The sequence below is a fragment of the Mesocricetus auratus genome, unplaced genomic scaffold (genome assembly GCF_017639785.1).
Source record: "Mesocricetus auratus isolate SY011 unplaced genomic scaffold, BCM_Maur_2.0 Super-Scaffold_100676, whole genome shotgun sequence".
In the NCBI taxonomy this organism is placed as follows: domain Eukaryota; kingdom Metazoa; phylum Chordata; class Mammalia; order Rodentia; family Cricetidae; genus Mesocricetus; species Mesocricetus auratus.
In genome coordinates, this window is record NW_024429266.1 from 138614904 (window position 1) to 138635219 (window position 20316).

The 20316-nt window shown below is 39.0% G+C and overlaps 1 protein-coding gene across 4 annotated transcripts in view; it reads right to left on the minus strand.

Moving 5' to 3' along the window:
* Ctnna2 (catenin alpha 2) overlaps positions 1-20316 on the minus strand; it is a 1132589-nt gene that overhangs the window by 396260 nt on the left and 716013 nt on the right. The window lies entirely within an intron of this gene.

Sequence of the window (20316 nt, forward strand, 5' to 3'; positions counted from 1 at the left end):
ACAAGGTGTGTGTAATAGGTCAAACAACCCCAAATCTGTTAGTCTAGAATGGTACAATATTCCTATTTTAAAATCAGGTTAAAATCACTGCATTTTGCATATTTATAACAGAAGCATTCAGTAAGTATTGTGAATACTGTCACCAAAATTCTTGACACCATCCTCACATATGTTGCCAAACCTAACTGACCATAAAATTATTTTAATTATATAGACTGAATGTCATTTACAATGTTATTTATAATAGAATTCTATCTAATGTATGGTCCCCTAGATGGAACCATATGTTTCATGTGATATCATTAAACTGGTTTAAAGTTTGTTGGATGCCTGAGGAACTGTTATGGGGTTGTTTGACAGTTTCAAACAACAAATAGGTGCCTGCTATTTTTATCACTTTCCTTATGTTCACACCTTTTATGTCATCTCCTTTCTTTTATATTCCATCAAAGTTTCATGATGGTACAACTTTTATTCAAGTTCTAAAGCCATCTTTGAAGTCTTTCCTAAGGCTTTTGTCTACTTGTCATCCTGTATCTCAGCATCAGAAGGGGTTAAAACATTGATGGCCCTTAGAACTCATATTTCCCAGTCTAGGTTGCCCGAGGACATCTCCTGATGTTGTCTATACTATACTATTAACTTACTTACACATCTTACACAAATACATATACATGCATGTATATAAACACATACACTGCATGTATGTTTTCATGTGTATGTGTACATGCGTATGTGTATGCACACATGATGGCCAGAGGTCAACAGCAGTCAGCTGTTGTATTCATCTACTGCTCTCCATCTTAGTTTTTGGGAAAAGGGTCTTTATTCAACCTTATTCAGACAGACTGGCTGGCCAGCAAATGCTAATGATCCTTCTGCCTCTACTTGCTCAGTTCTGGGATTCCAGAATTGCAACATCATTCTGGCAGTTCAGGAGACTCTAACTCATGTTTTCATGCTTGCCTGCCAAGCACTTTTTTGACTGAGCCACCCCCCTCTCTGTATTTAATTTAAAAATTATGTACATGGGTGCTTTGCCTGCATGTATGTCTGTATATTACATGTGCACTTTATGCCCACGGAGGCCACAAGGAAGCATTGGATCCCCTGAGACTGGAGATACAGAAGGTTGTGAGCCACCATGTGGATGCTAGGAACTAAATCAGGGTCCTCTGAAAGGAGCAGCCAGTTCTCTTACTTGCTAACCTTTCCAGTTCTTGATATTGATATATTTTATGCCACATTATATACTACTCATGATCAAGGAACAAATCATTTTCATCAGTTCAGTTCAGTTGGTCTTTAGGTACCATAGGTGCTGCAAGTAGAGAAAGCATGGTTTCAGAACAATAGGACAGGTATAAGGCTCACACACACAATGGAAACCAAAGGTGGGGAAGAATCCCTTATCTCCCTCATTGTTATTATCCTAGGAGACAGCAAAAAGAGAGGGTTTTCTCTCCCCGCAATATATTTTTTTATTTAAATTAGAAACATGCTTGCTTCACATGTCGATCCCAGCTCCCTCTCCCCCCCTCCTCCCTTGCCCCTCTACCAGCTCTCCCAACCCCCCACCCAATCCCCACACCATTCCCCAGGGTGGGTGAGGCCCTCCATGGGGGAATCTCCAGAGTCTGTCACTTCATCTGGGGCAGGGCCTAGGTTCTCCCCCATGCGTCAAGGTTGAGAGAGGTTCCAGGAGAGGGTTTTCTTAGCTCAATAAATAGATGGGAAGTTGAAGAGGGTTTAATAAAGACGGTATGCAGAGGTGGTTAAGATTTGACATATTAAATGGAAAGATACCATTTCTTAAATGAACAATTCACAATGTACAATGGCCTGAAGGCAGGCAAAGGAATGGGAAACCTCAGCCAAGTGTACCAGCAAGGTGCACAACAGTGTGGGTGATGACTTGATTTTGCATAAGTAGATACTTAATCAGCAGGACAATTGAGAAGCTAATTTTGCACCATTTCATAAGCTATATATCCCATCTCTCTAACTCATGCTGGTAGAGAGTGAAAACAACTTATCACTCTTATGCTTTCTCCCTGCATTCATCCTCAGAATGAAAAGAGGAGTCCTAAGGTATCCCACAGGGGAAGAAAGAGAAAGAACTATTGGAGATTGTTGCTGCAGCACCCATAACAGCAAGCGATTTGAAGAAAATCTTCTGAAACCACAAAGATAATTATGTGGCAACATAGGGATTTGGAAGCAGCAGGTGGGATCCCACCATGAGATGTTTATGAGATCTCCTAAAATGCTGATCTCAGGTACCCATGTTTCATTCTCAGAAAAGTTCTCTAGTGTTCAAATTTCAATTCGGCCCAACTTTAGGAGACTACGTAGACACAGTGAGTGTGTATGGAAGCCAAGTGACCTGGAAAGCATAGCCCTATTTTGTGAATTCTGAACGAGTATTGGATTACTAGAACCACCGTACCATTGAGAGGCATGAGAATCGTAAAAATGTCACTTTTAATTTGTATTGTTCTCAGTCCCTGGCAATTTATAATCTTTTAGTTACTCAATTTTCCCATGCTAAACATTTAATATAGATGGAATCATATTACATGAATCCCTTTTATCTGGCTTCTTTCACTTAGCTTATTTTCAAGGTTTAGCTGCGTTGTAGCATGTACTTTGACATGCAGCATGTATATTCATATCATGAATATACCACATATTGATTGCCCACTCATATCCTTGAGAGACACTGGCTGTTGCAAATAGTGAGCAAGGCTCTGAATGTTTGTGAATACATTTTATATGTTCAGACTATTTCTCTTGTTTTTATATCTACAAGTAGAATGGCTAGCTTATAGGGTAATTTCATGTTAGACATTTTGAAAAATTGATCTATTTTCCAAATAATTGAGCTAACTTATTTTCCCATCAACAAAGTATGATGGCTTTTTTTGTACATTTTCTCCACCTTGTCATTATCTTTTAAAATTATAGCTAATTTTTAATTTTGCTTATGTTTTAAATTTGTGTGTGTGTATATATGCAAATTAGCATGCAGATGCCAATACAGTCTAGAAGAGGGCATCAGATTCGATGGAGTTGGAATTGCATGTGGTCATGGGCCACCCAGTGTGGGTGCTGGGAACCAATCGAGTCCTCTCTAAAAAGGACCTCTTAACATCTGAGCCATCTCTCCTAGCCTTGATTCCCAAAATTCTATGTTATAATTTTAAGAGGGTAGAAAACCCCAATTATGTTTAATCAGGACTTTTGGGAAGCAATTAGATTAGATCCTATGTCATTAAGGTGAATTCCATGTACTTGAACTCTGATGGATTTATAAAGAGATCTCAAAAAGAAATCCACACATCGTCCCCCATGCTGTTGTTGGGACCAGGGAAAGGGCAGTGTTGCAGTGTTGGACCCCATGCCAGGCTATTTAGATGCCTAGTTTCCTGGCTGGTTTTTCTTTATATCTAAAGACACCTGCCAAAAAAAGACACCTGCCTCAGGTATTTCATTACAGCAGTAAAAAACTGACTAATACATGCTTCCTCCTTGTTCTCCTCTTGACTTCTTCATCTCACTTTATAATGAGCAGAGACAGTAGGCAAAAAAAAACCACCCTCCCTGAACTTTATGGCATACACAAGACTACTCTTCACAGCTTCCCTCAGATGCAACAAATGCATCTGTCACCATTGATGTTTTTTCTACTGCAGCAATACCATTAAAATAGGTATTTCCCTATGGCTGTGACAGAGCATCTTACAGAAACTATTAAAGGGGCATGTCATATTTATCTTGGTTCATAGTAATGATGCTGTCCTACTGTGGACTGAAACAAATAGGCAAAAGCTACCTGAGAGCTGTCTGTCTCACCCCTCTTCCCAGTGTGTACGTGGTGCTATATTCAGCTTTTACATGGATTCAGGTGAAACAAACTCAAGGCCCAGTGATTCCATTGCAAACACTTTACTCCCTGAGCCATCTCCTCAGGGTCTGGGATTACTTTTTGGATAGGTATCACTTGCCCAATCTATATCACCATTTGTTCTATGATTATCTATATCTACAAAACACAAGAATATATGCTTATAAAACAACGTATTAAACCTTTACTAATCTCTATTGATGATTAAAGCCCATATTTTCTCTTATTCTTAGGTTCTGCCAGCTTGACAATAACTTGTATATTTTAATTTTTTTCTTATTTTGGTGCACGTGAACTCGTGTGTGTGTGTGTGTGTGTGTGTGTGTGTGTGTGTGTGTGTGTGTTTGCGCACTACTGGGTCACAGCTGAATTGGCCTCTGCCTGCTGAACCACTTCATTGGCCCACCTTGTGTATTTTAGAACAAACCTATCACACTCAACTGATATGGAAGGTCTCAAAGGTTTGATTTCTATTGATTCAGAAGATGCCCTTTTAAAAAGCATGACCTCATTTGAATTATGTAAGTTATCTGCATAACCCAAATTGTACGAGCTTAGCTGTTGAATTCCTGATGTACTCCTAAAACTGGCTTGAGACATGGCAATACACTGCCTTAAATGCACAGATCCTGTGTAGGTATGCAGGAATGTGTCTGAATGGATAATTAATCTCTGGTCTCTGTGGGGACCCCAAATCCCTTCAGATCAATGGAGCCAAGAGGTGGCATTTCAACAAATAGCCAATAGTATTTTATGCCTCTCTTGAGAAGTTGAAATGAAATGATGTTTCCCTGAAGTATCACAGAAAGAAACATTTCAAGGCATAAAATCAGCTCAACAAAGGAAACAAGAATAGCTCTATGTTTATACAATGCCTTTCGGAGAGGTGGGAGAACCTTTTGCCAATCAAAATATGTTTTCTGCTTCAAGAAATGAAAAATAATAGAGGAGAGAAAAAGGTCAGTAGAAACCAAGCCTAGGACCCCCCCCCATGGACATGCTAAGTGGAACCGGGCTGAAAAATATGCTCTAGGTAGTATCTTCAAACCATGGGCAGGTACATGTGTTTGTGTTGCATTACCTGTGACTTCAGAGTTCAAGTTAATTTTTACATTCACAGCAACCTCTTCAGCATAGTAGACAACCAAGAGGGCCAGCATTTGGAAAAATCTTAAATTTTAGGAAAATGCTTGGACCCAACCCCGATGATACATTTACCACAGCTGAAGACTCTCTTTTCCTAAAACTTTTAAGATTTATTTATGTATATAAGTGTTTTCTCTGCATGTATGCATGCATATTCAAGTGTGCACCTAAAGTCCATGGAGTTTAAAAGAGGAATCCCCTAGAACCTGAGTTAGACCTGGTTGTGAGCCACAAAGTGGGTGCTGGGAACTAAACCTAGGTTCTCTGCAACAGCAACAAGAGACTCCAAACCTGTGGTGGTTTGAATGAGAATGCCTCCATAAGATGATCTATTTGCATGCTTATACTTCATTTTATGGAGTGTTTGGGAAAGATTAGGGTGATGTGCTCTTGTGGGAGTAGGTTTGTTTTGTTGAAGGAGATGTGCTGCTGGTGGAACACTTTGGGATTTCAAAAGCTTACATCAGGCCCATTGCCCCTATCTGCTGCCTGTGGGTCAGGATGCAAAGCTCTCAGCTACTGCTGCACGGCCATGCCTGTCTGCTTCCTGACATGACAATAATGGACTAGACCTCTAAGTCTGTAAGCAAGCCTTAAATTAAATTCTTTCTCTTATAAGATTTGCCTTGGTTATGGTGTCTCTTTACAGTAATGGAACATGCAGACAATCCCTCACTGAAGACTTTTGAGTCATGACAAACTTCTATGAGTTACCAGATTTTGCAATATGGTCTGGTCATGATCGTTTGCTATTTTGTTTGATGCTCTATAGTTGTAAAGGAAATATACTCATTATACACATATGTTTGATTAGATCAACAGATGGATGAAATGAGGAAAAGGAAGTCATAAAAAGCAATGCCAGTCACCTTGGCTTGTATAGAAATGTATGTCACTGGCTTTTTATACACTGGTAGATACTATAGAACTGCAGAGAAACAAGAAACACAGGAATTGAAGGTACACAGCATTCTGTAGCAAAGGTTTCTATTTTACTCCAAGTTTAAAAACTAGTTCCACTTAATTGATTTTTAGGATGTCAGAGGTCATCTTATAACAGTCAGTATTCCTCTTCCACCATTTGGGGATTGAACTCAAGTAGTCAGACTTGGCAGCAAGTGCACTTGTGCCTGGAGTCATCTCTATAGCACCCAGCATGTCCATTTAGAAACATGTATAAGTGGGAAAGTAAGTTGAGAAACAGAGCAATTTTCTGTTTTCTTTTTTTGAATTTAAGAATTTTAAATAGCAATTGCTGCCTTTGTCTCTTCCTCCTTCCATCCCTCCCTACATCCTCTCTGTCTCTGACTCACTCTCTCTCCTCTCTGTGTGTGTGTTTGTGTGTGTCTCTGTGTGTGCATGCACATGCGGATTGGGGGGGCGGTCACCAATGTAGAGGTCAGTGGACAACTTTCAGTAGTCAGTTCTCCTTGAACCATTTAGGTCCTTGGACTCAAATGCAGGTGGTCTGGCTTGGGGACAAGCTTTAAACCTGCTGAGCCATCTCCCTTCTCCTCACCCTCCTATTTACATTGGGTAAATCTCTCTGGGAGGTAGTCTGTATTATGAGTCACACTTTTTGAACATACTGATCCTTCTATCACAGTTGGTAAAATAAAAGCCCAGGACCATGACAATGTCCCTGCTTGTAAAGATCAACTTCATTCATGTAACTTTTCTGTTCGATCAATATTTCATTTCCCCATTGGTGGACACCATCAAAGCAAGAAGCATGGAGCAAAAGTGCCAGAGGAAAAGACAGGTGAGTTTAAAAGGAGAGAAAAAAAAAGAAAGAACATTGTAAAACTGTATGATATCACAGTTGGACAATACCTTTAAACATCAAAAGTTATGTTCTCATTAAACAGATGAAAAAGATAAAATGGTTTGTCTATCACTATTGTGAGAAGCAGAGCATCAACATCAATTAGTAGACCCTGCATCAGGCTGATACCTACCATGGAGGTAGTGTTCAACATGTGTCAGCTAAAGGGACAGACAGAAGAATTAGAGCTCTCAGCACAACCCTAAGTAGACACTTGCTCTCCATAGAATTGTTAGGCTATGGAATGCTGCAATACTTACTTAAAGGTCTTCTACTGGTCACCTAGGCCAGGTTGGCACAAGGCTATCCAGGCCACTTCCCTTAGGGAGGTTCTCTGCAGTTGTTCATTCTAGATGCCTCCCAGATTTCTATGCCTTTGATAGTCTCATAGAGTAATGTGGGTGGAATCTAGAGAGTCTGGATGAGGACTGTTCATTAAAAAGATCAATTATCTCCAAGGCATAGTGGCACTTACTCTTAATGCCAGCACTTTGCAAATAGAGACATGTTGATCTTTCCGAATTTGAGTCCAGCTTGGTCTACATATTGAGTTCAAGTACAGCCAGGACTACATAGAGAGATCTTGATGCAAAACAAATAAATAAAAAACTAACTATAACAAACAAAGACCAATAAAAGGATGAGGAGATAGGAACCAGGGAAGATAAATGGAGATTGATTTAAACTGGATATCTAGTTATTTAATCACTCGTATATGAAGACACTTCAGTACAAACTCAGGACACTAAGGCCCTTTAGAGCTTTTTAGTAAGTGAAGCCCACAGATGAGTTGGACCACACATGGTCCAGGAATATATCCAGACCCCATAAGCATCCTACAGAGAAGTCTCACATCTTCACTCTACAACGCTACACTGGTCTTTCCCTCTGATCTTACATATTTGTCCTTCTTGAGGTCTATCCGTGTGTGTGTGTGTGTGTGTGTGTGTGTGTGTGTGTGTGTGTGTGTTTAGGCAGGTCTCACCTTAGCCTTGATCTTGAGAATGTTTTTGCCTCAACTTTCCAGATCTTGAGATAACAGGTATGTACCACCATCCTTTGTAAAAATATCCATTCACTTACTTATATTATGTGTTTTTGTGTTTTGTCTGTGTGTATGAGTACTACATGCATGTCTGGTAAATATGGAAGCCAGAAGATGGCATCAGATTCCCTGGAACTGGGGTTACAGACAGTTGTGAGCTGCCGTGTGGTTGCTCAGAATCGAACCAGTGTCCTCTGGAAGATCAGCCAGTGTTTTTAACTGCTGAGCCACCTCTCCATCCCCAAATCAAAACCTTAAATATTCCAATTTTCAGCAAACTATTGGAGTTGTTAAGCTCTACCAAATGTTTGAATTGAAGTCATTGTGATCACCACTAAATTTTCATTCAGTTTTTGTGGAAATAAAAATTGAGACAGCTTTAGTTTGTTAAAGAGAAAGCAAAACTCTGTGAGTTGGAGGCTCAATTGGCAGGCAGTAGTTTATGTCACAGACGTAAACAGACGTAAGCACTTCAACCTTTGCCTTCCACACAATGAATGCTGCTGAAACGACGTTCCTATAGGACCCTAGGCTGTGACTGCTCCTCTTCTTGGGATTGTGCTGACTTCCTGCAAAACTTTCTGCTTACCAACAAACCCATCAGTAACTAATTACATACTATTTTCACATATGACCAGAGCTATGGCACCAACCTAAGTTCATTCTAAACATGTGATAAATGGTGTAACCCACAGGCTACTTGAAAATTACTGTTTTCTGGCAACACCTCCTTCATTGTACCTCTTGTTTGTTAAAGAACCCATTCCTCTTTTTTTCTGATGGAACTTGTTTGCAACAGAGTTTGTCTCTCTTTAAAATAAAAATTGAATCTACCTTAATTTTAATGTCATTCTTGGGCTAATAAATGTGCCATGTGTATGAATGACACTGAGGTTTTCATGTTTCTCTCCTTTACATATTTTATCTACTATTATTGTTATTGTGTGTGATACCTATGTGTGTGTGTGATATGTGTGTACATGAGCTCATGTGTATATATGATAATATATATGCGTGAATGTATGTGTCACTGTGTGTATATGGTAGTCAGAGTTCGACTTGGGAATTAATAGTGTCACCCACCATAAGATCTTAGTCAGGTGTATCAGGCTTGGACAGAGTTTATACCCATTCAGGCATCTCACCAGCCCATCCTGCAGCATTCTTTACGAAGAAATTTGTCTTAACTTGTTGAATCTACACTAACTTTAGTATCAATACAGCATTTCAGTCATGCAGTTGAGGCAGAAATAGAGTATTCCAGAATTTATAGACAGCCATGCTAATTCACAGGTGGGTTGAGACTATTTTCTCCTAGACCAGAAAATAAAAATCAACAAGTTGTATGACAAATGCATTCACTGAGAATACCCACTCTTCTTCCAGCTTCTCTCCTTCATTCCCTCATTCCCTCCCTCCCTTCTTTTCTTTCTTTTTAAAGATTATCACCATGAATTGCCTAAAAATTTCTCATGTATTATTGAGTTAGTATTTAGCATCTTAAATAATATTGCTAAAGAGAAAAAAGAAATCTAATAGAATGTACAGCAGTGAAAAGTATGACAACCAATTTAGACTACCAATTATCAATTTGAAAAGTAAGAGGAAGAATATGAATTTAAATAAATTCTGATGTTGCTACAAGTGCCATAATGGGAATTCATGCATTTTCTTTAATCAATTTTGCTTGAGAAAAAATCTACATTTTTTGTTCCTCCTCTTAGAAGCTTATACATCTGCCTTCTCTTTACTTCCTACTCTCTCCTTCTCACCTCTTCTCTATTTCTCTCTTCTCATTTCCACCTTCACCTCTGTCCAACATGCCCCTCCTTTCTCTTTCCTTCCTCCCTTCCTAAATCTTCTTAAACTGAGTAATAGACTCACCTTCTTTGCAAGTCTCCAAAGTAGTGATACTGAGTAAACTAAGTGTCAGGTTCTGTACTAATTTATAAGCTATTAATTAACAATATCAACAACTCATTTTTCATTACAGATAATGCATTTCACCGACTACCAGAATGATTTTTAAATAGAGTTATTTCAAAGGCTCTTTCCTGTTATCTACTACAATAATAAAAAAATCATCATTCAATCATCATTTTAATCACTGCTCATTCTCCCCTCACTAAAATTGAATCATAAAAGCTTTTAATTAAATTGAATGGTAACTGGATGACTTTAATCATGCAAAGAATTAAAATGAAGGATGCAGTTTTCTCAGATCTTGACAGCACGTAATGACCAGGTTTGACCACCATGATAAATCCTGACCATAAGTAGGTTGATGATTTCCTGGTCTTTGGGTATCACCAATAAAAGAACTAGTAATGAAAAAAAACATTTTGTTTCTTTCATTTTGGGAGAGAATTCAGCCAAATCATCAACACATTCACAAGTCGTAGGCCTTGATTTGGGTGAAATTCATAGGAACAATCAAGATAAACAAAGCTAGGAGCTGCAGAGACGGCTCAGCAGTTTAATGTGGTTGCTAATTTTCAGGACTTGAGTTCAGATTCTAGTACCCATGCCAGGAAGCTCACAATGGTCTGTAACTTCAGTCCAGTGGAGAGGATGCCCTCCTCTGGCCTCCGTGGGCTTCCCTATTCATAATGTATACATGCACACACACACAGAGACACAGACATGCAGGCACACACACACACTCACACACATGCACACAACACACCATTTAAAAAGAGATGACACCATATTACTTAGGTACAACAAAGAGGTTCTGCCAACTTGGTATATTTCTTTTCTTTTAAAAAATATAAAATAGTAATTCTTTGAGAATTCCATACAAATGTCAATTATATTCATCCACACTCCTCCTTCCAACTCTTTCCAAATCCACTCCTCCTCCCTTTCTCCTCTCTTTCTCTCTCTCTCCCTTTCTTTGTTATCTCTTTCTTCCTTTCCCCCCTCACTCCTCCTCTTCATTCTTTCTCCCTTAGTCATTATCTCATTTAATTTTTAAATTATATTTATTTATTTTGTGTGTGGGAATGTGTGGTTGCATGTGCCATGGTGAATGTGACATTATCATATGACAACTGTGGAAATTGGTTCTCTCCTTCTACTATGTGAATCTCTGGAATCAAACTCAGTTGTTACCCTTTGTGACAAACTCCTTTACATGCTGAGCCCTGACATTATTTTTCAAACAAATAACTTAGCACAAAGTTATCTTGTAGTTTTGCTTAGTGTATTTAATAAACACAAATTCAGACTATCATGTCAAACTAGAAAATCATATAATTGCAAATTATTTACTATAAGCATGGTTCAATATTGCGTGGGATACACTCATACTCAAAAAATGATTGCTAATCTGAAATCCAGTATCTCTATTTTGACAGCTCTATTTGTATGTGAACCTACACGGAGCTGTTCACAATCAGCTAGGTGAAGTTGAAGAGAAAGTGCAGAAAGGGAGAGAAGATGGCAAGCATGATGATTGCTCCTTTCTGCCTTTTGCCTGTGCCTGACTCCCAACCTACGGATTCTGCATAGCGCAAAAGCTATTAGTTTCTGGGACTAAGATTTACAAACACTACTGATGGTCCTTGGACAAAACACACAACAGGGATTGAAATAAAACATTTGGCCTTTGGCATTCACATTTGAAAATGTGGTCAGCTCTGTAATTAAGTTCTAAATCATTTGATGCCATCAGTTTGGTAACAGATGGGATGGTGCTTTTGTTCATCTTTCATCCACAGACTGAGTTTCCAGAAATCCTGAGCATAGTGTTTCCAGATTATTGTCTGAGTGACAGTTACATGTGCCTAATAATTTAGTAGAGTCAATGGATTTCTTTAAAATGAATTCAGTGAACTGTTATTTATACAGATATGAATAATATATTGACAAGGGAGGAAGAGTAGTTGGGAAATACTTTTTAAAATGATGTATTACAGTAATGATAAGTAATTATACATCAACATAGTGCTTACTGGTAAGATTCAGTAGCGCTATTTTGAAGTATCTTGGCTGGGATTCATACGCCAGTGGATGCCTATCTAAAGGAATAGTCTTCCACTACAGGTCAGAGAACATTCACTGAAGTCCTGGGATAGGTCAGTCTAATTTAAAACATTTGCCAGGAAAGATCCTCCAAAGTTTTGAGCTTTTTTTTTCTCTTTTCGATTTCCACATGAAAATTTTTACACACACACACACACACACACACACACACACACACACACACGCACAGACACTTGCTGATAGAGCCTGAGTCATTGACACTTCAAAGTAGCCATTGGAGGTAGTTCATCCTCACGTTCCTACTGTATGAGAAAGAAAAGTGAGACTTTGAAGATAAAGCTTTTTCTGAGAGATGTTGTCCACCTTATTGGCTGTGTCACATTGTTGGAGCTAAGCAGGGATGGTCTAGTTTCATTTCTGTCTATGATAAAGTACCCTAACAACAAATTTTGGAGAAAAGTTTTTAGTTTATTTGTTGTTGTTGTTGCTATTTGTTTTATTTTTAAGCTCACAATTTCAGGTTATAGTCCATCATTGTGAGGAAGGCCAGGCAGGCTCTGGAAATATCTAGTAACATTACATCCACAGTCACTCCACTGACAGAAAATATTTATAAACAAAGGGTCATTTATTTTACCAACAGAGTTGGATTGGGAAATTACATGGGGATATGATATTTTATTTTCTAGGTGGAGGGTTGGACTTATATTTTCAAACATAACTTTCCCTAGGAATAACTGCCAAAGTTCTCCTTTGCCTTATACTTACATAGTAGCTGTCATTCTTAAACTGCCAGTCCCACAAATAGCCGTCTGTGCTATAGAGTTAATCCTGTGGGATGTAGACATGACTGCCTTGTGAATCTCTCCCCCAAAGTCTATTTGAGTGTTCAATTTGTTTCAAATTACCTGTTTTTAGCTGAAGTCTATGTATGGTATTTGTTTACCTGATAGATGGTTGAGTTGTCTAAGATAGCCATTATCTGAAATGAAATGTGTTATACTCCAAAAATTATAGTACTAACTGTGATGCGACAATTCTTGTCAGTCTCAAAAACGGTGATTTGAAGAGAAGGTCACATAAATCAAACTTTCAGGAGCTCTGTTAAGACACTAACTAAAGCCTGACTGAATTCTGCCCCAACCTTTTCTTCATTACGTTAACACTGTGGTCTGGATTTGATCTAGTGTATTCCATGCTGTAGTCCATAATAAGCTCCCTGGGGAATAAAAATGATTATTGACTTCTCCATTCTATCGGTAGGAAGGAAAGTTCTTGGTACTGGGAGAAACCACCATCTTTTCTATCTTCTGAGCCAGTTTTAAAGATACAAATTATAGGTAAGAACATGAAAAACAGAAAGAAACCACAACAAGCAAAAATGAGAAGTTTGAATGAGTCAAAGAAATCAAGGAGGGTTAGAAAAGAAGGTTCTCATAGGACCTGAGAATGGAGAGTAAAGGAATGGGAGGAAGTATGTGGGACCTAGTAGGAAGGGTGAGTTCCTGGTTCCTGGTTTTCTTGGATATTAGTTACATTAGTCAAAGCAATCCTCTTGGATCTTAATATTTCACAGTCAATTTTGAAATGCTTGGTTTACAGGCCTATGGGAGCATCAACACAACCCTTGGATTATTGGGTAAATAATTTGGTTGAGTCAAAACTGTCTTTGTTGCTAATGACTTTAACTCAAATGCTGCTTACAGGACTCAAAGAAAACAGGACAGGAAATTTTTACTTCAAATTGATAATTGAACACTTCATAAAGAACACTGTTAATTGGTTTGAAATGTTTCAATTATAATAAACGGATATGAGGAAAAACAAGTGGGAAAACTACCAATAGTTACCATATGCTGAAAAAAAGCATTGCTCAAAATTAGGAGGTTGCCATGTATGTATATGCATGCATGTTCATGTGAATGTGTGTGCAGGTACATGAGTGTCGAGGTGAGCATGTGTGTGTGTGTGTGTGTGGATAGATAAAGGGCAAAAGGCAATCTTAGATGCCATTTCTTAAGCACCATCCACATTTTTTCAAGACAGGCTCTCTCATTGACCTGGAACTCGCCAAGTAGGCCAGGCTGGCTGGCTAGTGAGTCCCTTATTCCTACCTGCTTCTGCTTTCCCTTCCCAGAGCTGGGGATATAAGCATGCACCTCCATGATGCCTTTTGTAAAAAATGTGGGCGGTGAGGATCAAAGTCATATCCTCCTGCATTCCCAGCTCACCCACTTCGTCATCTCTCCAGCCAAGAACTTTCTCTTATAAGTAGACAGCCACTAAAAAGCAGACAGACACACAGTTCTTACACATAAGCTCAATTCCTTTTCACATAGGTTAGGGGGGAAAGACAATGAAGTCTAATGAATTTGAGATGGAAGGAAAGAAATCCTAGTCTCATTTGTCTGAATGGTAAGGAAGAATATTAAAACATTCTTGAGAAATATCTAGATTATAGGAGCCTAGATAAAATTAAATTGGGGGATCGTCTTCCTATAAAACTTTGTTTTCCAATGTAACAATAAAGTAATGTAATTTGCTAAAGTCTTAATGTGTTTTGCATTCTTAAGGTCTTGTTGACTATGTTACTCCTATTTATGTCACTGCACAAAATGCCTATCTCTTATAGTGGCTTGAGTGAGAATGGATCCCATCAGCTCATATATTTGAATACTTGGTCCCAGTTGGCCTTTTTGGAGGAGGTGTGTCACTGGAGGTGGGCTTTGGGGTTTCAAACTACTTGTGACAGTAGTATTTTGAGTTAGCTCTCTGCCTCCTGTTTGTGGATCAGATGTGTGCTCTCAGCTGCTACTCTAGCCACCTGCACCATGTATTTCTTCACTCTACGTCATAGTCTCTGACCCTTTGGAACTACAACCCTACCTCTTTATAACTTTCCTTGGTCATGGTGTTTTATCATAGCAACTGAAAAGTAATGAATACACGTGTGACAGTCAACTTTTTAAGGTTTTAGTTAATGCCTGATTGCTTTGGGATTTTTGATGACTTAGTATATTATGGTCAAGTGCATTGCGAAGAAAGTCCATTTGCCACAGTTTTGGTTCAAAAAGAGGAATAAATTCGTTCCCAAATTCCCTTCAAGGGATCATGTCCAATGATCTAACTGCCTTCCATTAATCTCCACCTACAAAATATTTCTCAACAAGACCACAGAAGATGCAAGCTTTTAACACATGGGCTGTTCAAGAGACAAATGATGGTGCTGCCTTAACCAGACAATGGTTTCTACTGCAGCACAGCACCTACTCCTCTGTGTGCACTTAGCTACTTAAAGCCATTCTTGAAAAACCATCGTTTTTGGAAAAGTGTTAGAACCTAGAGCCCTTGCTTCCTAACCGCTTCTCTTATCAGTGTCTGGCCTCAGACTAGTGCAATGGTCAGCTGTGATCATAAAAAAGCTGGAAAATGGATTTTTCTTTTTATTGTGGTATTCTGGCCATCTAATAGTTGTCATCTGTATCCCATACCAATGATTCAGAGAACAATAAATATACCTAATGGGATGGAATGAAATTAAATCTTTCTTCAGTGATTTATAAGACAGCATGGGATTATTCTTCAGAATATAAACTTTTATTTTATAGGAACTGAGATGGTAGAGTATGTGCAAGAAACGAGACAGACTCTTTCTGAAATTTATCTTTCCACAGCTTCTGATTTTTGTTTTTGTCATTTGTCTACAAATGGGAGGTTTTGATTCTAATTAGAGGTTGACTTATATTTGAGAATCTGTAAGAAAAACTGGAAAAACAGATGGTCTGTGTCCATTGACAATTCATTTATCTTCTTGGTAGCATGATTTTGACACATTGATATCAAAATGACATCAAATGATATGAAATACCTGATAGGACCCTAACTTTTAAAAGATCACATAAGGAAGCTTCCTTTAGTTCCAGTAGTATTCCACACCTGTCCATCTGATGACCAACTCCTTTTTATTTGGGACTGTAACTTTTTTGAAAACTGTGCCAGAGTGTGCTTACATCTGAGGTCCAAGACACTGTTCATAGCCATGACTGGCACATGTACAACCTTTAGGGAAGGCACTGACATTCCAACTCTCAGGCTGCTGGAAAATTCCAGAAAGAAAGAGCTAGGTTTATTGGGATTTTTGCCTCCTTGCTTGAGCAGACTACCATCTTTTGTTGTTGTGTGTTCGTCAAAACAGGGTTTTCTCTGTGTAACAGCCCTAGCTATACTGGAACTCACCATGCAGACCAAGCTGACCATAAACTCACAGACATCTGCCTGCCTTTGCCTCCTGAGTATTGGGATTTAAGGCATAACCTCCATGCCTGGCTCACTAGTGTCATATTAGACCAACAGAAACCAAATCTGGTATTAAGAGGAAGCGTCTGGTCCAGTGGTGGACATACCAGAGAAGACACTGTTGGTATTGAGGCAGTCACTCTGGTAAGCATCTTCTTGTCACAAAAAGAAATGAAATTCAGGCAGCCCTTGGCCTCCTTGGAATTTCCACCAGCTCAGCCTTCTTCTGCTTGGCTTTCACTTGTCACTCTCATTACTCAGACAGCATTAATTATTCCTCCAAATCTCTCCCTAAATGTGCCCTTCTCTGAAGAGATTTGAGGTTCTCCAGGCTCCCAGGTTTCCTGGTTTTATGCTGCTTTCAAATCGCATACTCTCCTTCCTTGCACACATTGACACTTGTGGCTATGCACCTGTGCGACAATCATCCATGAGTGCAGAGAAACATCTGTTTCTCTTGGAATTACAAGTCACAAGTTGCAAGTCACATGCCTGAAACCAGAGCTGTATTAGGCAAAGTCTGGTTAAGTCATCACTTCAGAAGCTTGCCAAGTATCAGATCCAAGATCTACTCTCTCTATCAGCGTTTGCAATAACGCTGGCTTGACTATGCCCTCTACAAAATGCAAGTTTTTAATGTCATGTTAAGATATCATGCTTTTAAGAGGTGACTGAATCATGAGTGTTGCTGTTTTTGTGAATGGGATCAAAGACCTTATAAAATAGGCTTTCACATAACATTCAGTTAACTTACCTTTCTGCTTTCCATCTGGGGAGTTCACAGCAATAAGGTCTTTGACAGAGGAAATGGCATGGCTTTGTTTTGGGCTTTGTAGACCCCAGACTGTGAGAAATCAATCCTTGCTGTTTATAAAGTATCTCATTTGTATTATTCTGTTGTAGCAGCTTAAGTTCTAGACTATGTCTTATTTTCGGTTCTTTTTTAGTCCCTTTTGTCTACTCTCTGTCTCCCTTTCTGGTCTCCACTGTGCTATGTCTAGCCTATTCTCTGAACGCTGTTCAAAGACAATAAAACATTTGTTAAAGTTGTGCCAACTGCACTACATCCTTTGAGAACCAATGGAGTATAGAGGTGGGGGAATGTCACTGAGGGTTTTCCTAGAATGTGAATGGGAGCAAGAAGGGAGCCCTGGGGGACAGCATACTAAGCCTCGGGGAGCCTGCAAGGACTGTGGAGTCAGACAAATATTTCCTTCTTGATCATCAAAAGACATCCAGAGGACTCAGGAAATAGCCTGATTTGTGCTTGGGGCACACTGAAAACATACTCCTTTCCACGTCCATCCTCATTCCCATCTGGGACACTGATTGGGAAATTTAGCCATTTAGCCTCTGCCTTCTAGTCTCTTGTTCTGGGAATACGGTCTATTTCTGGGCTTTACTTCCTAGTACTGAGCTCCATAAGGGACTTCTGAGGAAGTAAAAAGCAGATAAAAGATGTTTAAAAATATAACACATCAATTAGTCTTCATGCATTGTGATTAGAAGAGAAGTTCACTGCAGCGTCCTGTAATGAGTCACCAAACTTGCAGCACACCTGGGGTGTGGCTAAGCCACCAAGGAGGCACTGTAGGCGAAAAATTGGCAAGAGGCAGGAGTACAGCTGTCGCTGGCCCACAGGCTTCTGAAGAGAGCACCCCCACACCCCCAGCCACCTACTACCATCTGCTGCTCTGAACAAGACTCAAACATACATCCCAGTGGGTGATGGCATTGGACAAGAGCTTTCTGTGTGCCCACCCAAGCTATTCACACAACCACTCCCTAGAGGCAAGAGGACCCCTCCAGAGAGTGACAGGGAATGCTAGTAGAAGGAAATGCAAGATGATATATACACAATGGAAAATAATGCAGACACTTATCAAGACAATGAGATTCTTTACAAGACTGGAAGCAACATCCTCTAGGCAAATCTCTGACTGATAGATGCCCTCTGACCCCAACTACTTCAACATTAATTTCCCAAATGGGGAAACTTCTGGAAGAGTGAAAAAAAGTTATATTCCTTGATAAGACCACAGTGTCAGATAAAACCAATATTCAGAATTAGACAATCTGTCACAGTTATACGTGCCTGACTAGAGATCAGAGCATGTGGAAATCAAATATGAAAAATAAACTGATAAAAATTACTGCCTAAATATTTTAAAGTTTAAAATCTCATTGAAAATGACTGGACTGGATCAATAGTTCAGTAGTTAAGAGCACCTGCAACTCTTCTACAGAGCATGGGTTCCCAGCACCTACATCAGACAGCTTACAACCATTTGCAACTCCAGCTCTAGAAGATACAACACCCTCTTCGGTCCCCCACAGGTACCTTAATACACATACTCATGTACATATTCACATGCACATGTACAGACAAAAAAACTGATCAATTAACAAGATGTTTAAAAGAAAGAAAATGACTTAATTAGATGTTCCCTCGATAGAACCAAAGAAGTTTTACTTCTTAAAAAATTTGAGGTCACAGAATAGATTTAGAAGAGTATATCCCAGAAGACCATTTTGGTTGTTATTATATGCCTTGAGGATGTAAAAGGAAGGTACCCAAAGATCTAGAAAATCATATAGATTAAGCCAGACACCAGGAAGTAAACTTGCTAACAACAAAGAGTAACATGGAAGAACTGAACCAAAAGGGGACACACCAGCAGAAGTTATGGCTAACTAAATAAAGGAGAAAAGGTGCTGTATGTGACATTTTGGGGTAGAAAAAGGTCTTCAAGAATAGATTCTGCGTCTTTTACAGTGAATATGTGACAGAGGGTAGGCTGAGCAATTAGAATGCCTTTGTGCTTTTTTCATTCTCAACCCTATTGCCGCAATCTGTCTTCTATCATTTGAAATTTCTTTCATTCGTTTTACTAGTGGATATCCATTCCTTGGTACTAGGTCTGCAGCCAAGTCTCTGCTCCAAACTCTGACATGCACTTCCCGATCTGTCATGACCCTTCTGAGTGCCTGTTAGCTTCTTTATCAAGGATCCAAGATACTTTCTGACATATGTTAGTGAGATCATAATCAAACACTTCCTTGTATGATCAGTGTAGATAAAAACATCTTTAGTTTCCTTTTCAGTGTTATTCCTACATGCTCTCCCCCAAAGATATTATTTTATCACTCCATATCTTTTTCATAGATATTCATTTCACTACTTCTGTTTTCTTTCCAAATTGTACATAAACAGCAGACCCACAGCCTTTAACTCCTACCTGAAACAGCAACTGTAACAAATGGTACCCAATGAAGAGGAGTTTTTCAATTTAATAGGAAATAAGGATGCAGAAACAGGAAATTTTCATTACTACATAGCCCAGGGTGACTTCAAATGTCTCAGTCCTCCTGTCTGTATCCTCCCAGAGCTAGTTTTAATGCATGTATCACTGTGCTTAGCAAAAAGGACTTTTAATAATGGGATTCCAGGCATCAATCATTAACAAGGCGGATGGTGGGGGGTACTCAATTCCACTGAAATCAGAGCCTCTGAACATTTGCTTTTTTTGCCAGTTGGATAAAATGAAAATGGAAAAGGAAGATATGGATGTCAGGGTATGGGATAATTTTTGTCGTAGTTTAGTGAGATCAAAGGCAAACAGATTCTTGTATGATTAGTGTAGAGACAAATATCAATACTTCTGGGCCAGATATTCAAATCTAGATTAAATTTCTGGACTTATTTATGAAAATAGGTAAGCTGGGAAATGGAATTGCTATTTGTAAATCACTTTGCTATATCCTTCTCCTCCAATATTGTTAAATGGCAAAATGAAATGGATGCTATTTTAGCCATGAGCAGAAGAAAATAAATCCTTGTGGCAGCATGCATCTGTCAAGGGATTTGATGTTCTCCAAAGCATTTGTTAGTATGGAGCAAGCAATCTTACACTTCCAAGGGTTCTCATTGATATGTGTGAGCACTATTATTTATGGTTAAGTGCAAATTCAACTTGGATATATTTAAGAAAAATGCTAAATTAAAGGACGAGTGCATTATAAAACCTAACATGGTAATTATGAGTCCTGTATGGATAATTTAAACACACTGACATTATAATATGCTTTAATGTACCCGGATACAGCTTT